General features: G+C 37.4%; 1 pseudogene; it reads left to right on the top strand.

Annotated features, from left to right (window-relative positions):
* Positions 1-1,502: 1,502 nt before the first annotated feature.
* LOC150048231 (putative vomeronasal receptor-like protein 4) lies at positions 1,503-2,405 on the top strand (annotated as a pseudogene).
* Positions 2,406-2,613: the final 208 nt, after the last annotated feature.

Genomic DNA, 2,613 nt, shown 5'->3' with positions numbered 1-2,613 from the left:
TGAATATTTCATCAATAGAAGATTATTTTCTATTGGCCATTCAGGTAAATATCACATAGACCAAACCAAATGTCTCCTCAGCTGGCATATCAGCTTAACTTTGTATTTAACCTGAAGTTTTACAGTCTTAAATTTAATTATGGTATGTATTCTTAAATATGTTTTACTGTTTAACCGAACACCATGTTGGATAAGTTAGATGCTAGGATAGAGGCATACAAAGGCAAAATAGCTTGGTAAGCTTGTGAAAAGTGTGTGAGAGCAGATTTTAATTTGTAATGAATATGTGGCAGTTATCTTTGAAGTGTGATGGTTGGGCTAAAGACTTGCTTGTGGGAATTATGATAATCTACGGCACAATATCATATTTAGCTTGGAGGAGTTTAAATTACTTCAGAAATAACTATGGTAAGAAGAAATTTTGCAACCGTGGAAGAAGCATGGTAAAGATTGGCATGTGAAGTTTTAGGTTATTTGCTCCATAATGTTATTTTGATTATAATATACCAGAAGAAGAAACAAGAAAGGGACTTGACTTATACAGTTGCTATATAAATCACAGTGCCAGTGATTAGAGAAAATACTACCTATACAGTAGGTACTTTTGGATTGAGAAAATCCATTAGATTTGACAATGTTTAAAACACAGAATCAGTTAATTTGTATCTTTGAAGTTTGTGAGACGAGAGTCTCCATATTCCATTGTGTTTCTGGTATTTTAATGGAAGAGGGCTCTCAGGAGAAATGAAGAATAAGAATGAGGTATGTTAGGAGAGAAAATCAGTATCAATCTGCTCCTATCATGCAGAGGTTTAGCAACACACATTTAACATTTAGTCCTCCTTTTATGGGATTTGAATCATTCCACTCTTCTACCTCATTTTTCATTAGGTCTACCCATAAGACTGAGGAAGAGGAGATGTGACTTCTCCAGGAAAGATACTCCATTTGATTAAACATGATTTTCTAGAGATATTACAATCCTTTGTGAGCTTAATACTTCTTTGAGGAGTAAATGTGTATAGCATAGTATATTTTGTTGGTGGAGCACCAATAAAACCTATGAGAGAGAGAGAGTAAATTGCTTAGGTATTCACATTAGAAGAAAGGAGGCATCTAAGCTGATTCCCAGGAAAATGCATTAGGAGTTGAGTGACTGATGTTGCCTTTTATTTAACTCTTGTCTGTAAAGACAATCATGATGTAAGCTGCAGGCATGAGAGTTGTAAAGAAAGACATTTGGAAAGGCACGTGGCGGCACTCATATGTAATTTATGCCCAAATGATATTTATCCTTACTTCCATATAAAGGAAGCAAGAAAAGATGAAGAATAGCCAACAATACTGTCCTATGACTCTGGAGGAAAAAACTATGAACATTCACATATTTCAGTAACTGTTCTTTTCCCTAAGCACAGACAATCCAGACACCTGAAACATGCCCTTCCACTCATTTGTGTTTCTCAAAATGTATCTCCTAGTGCTGAGCATGAAGTCCAGAGATGACGTGGAGAAGCATCATTCAGAGGATAATCTACCTTTCTCTTACTGGACCTGGAATCGTGGGGAACATCCTCGTGTTTGTGAGACATGCGTACACTTTTGTCACAGGTCCTGAGAGAAAACCCATAGACCTTATCCTCATCCACTTGACTTTTTCTAATGCAGTCATAATTTGCAGCACAGGGGTGAGAGACATACCTATGTTGTTTTATCTCAGAATTTTTCTAAGTGATGTGGGTTGCAAACTTGTACTCTATGTGGAAAGAGTGGCTCGAGGCCTTTCTATCTGCACCACCTGCCTCCTCAGCACATTCCAGGCCATCACCATCAGTCCCAGGACGGCTCACTGGAGAAAGCTCAAGCCACGCACTGCATGGCAAGTTCTTCCCTATCTCCTTCTCTTTTAGGTTTTAAATTCTCTGATAAGCTCCAACTTGCTCCGTTACATCACAGCAACCAAAAGCATGAATGGATCAGGACATGTAATGTACCTTGGATACTGTTATATGCTACCATCTATGCAAATAGTTAGATGGCTTTTCCTCTTGCTCATGGCTCTTCGGGATGTGTTCTTTCAGAGTCTCATGGGCTGGAGTAGTGGGTACATGGCTTTCTATTTGTATAAACATCACAAGCAAATGTTCTATCTTCATAGCTCCAGATTTGCAAGCCATTCCAGCCCAGAAATCAGAGCTACTCGAAGTACCCTTGCTCTCATGGCCTGTTTCCTTGTCTTTTATTGGGCAGATTTCATTTTATCCTTCTATGTAGGTTCCATGATGACCTTTGACAGCACAATAATAATTATTAAAATTGTGGTAGTTCTTGCTTATGCCAGTCTCAGTCCCTTTGTTCTGGTCATCAGAGATATTAATGTTGCCAAATATTGGTGTTTTCACTGAAAATTTCTGACATTATGTACCTACTCTTCCATAACTAATAGTGTAAACATGAGCAGTTGATATGACTTGCTGTTCTATTATATCAGAACACTAACCTTCATTTAGTCTTACTCTATCATAGGTTTATTTGGAGTTTAAGAAATATCATCCTAAACAATCTTAATTGGATTCTTTTGGTCCAAGAATTTGACAAGAAAGATTCTTTCAT

Source organism: Megascapheus bottae, chromosome 22, assembly GCF_031878675.1.
Source record: "Megascapheus bottae isolate mThoBot1 chromosome 22, mThoBot2.hap1, whole genome shotgun sequence".
Classification (NCBI taxonomy): domain Eukaryota; kingdom Metazoa; phylum Chordata; class Mammalia; order Rodentia; family Geomyidae; genus Megascapheus; species Megascapheus bottae.
Note: the sequence above shows the minus strand (reverse complement) of the source record. Positions and strands in the feature narration are given on the sequence as shown.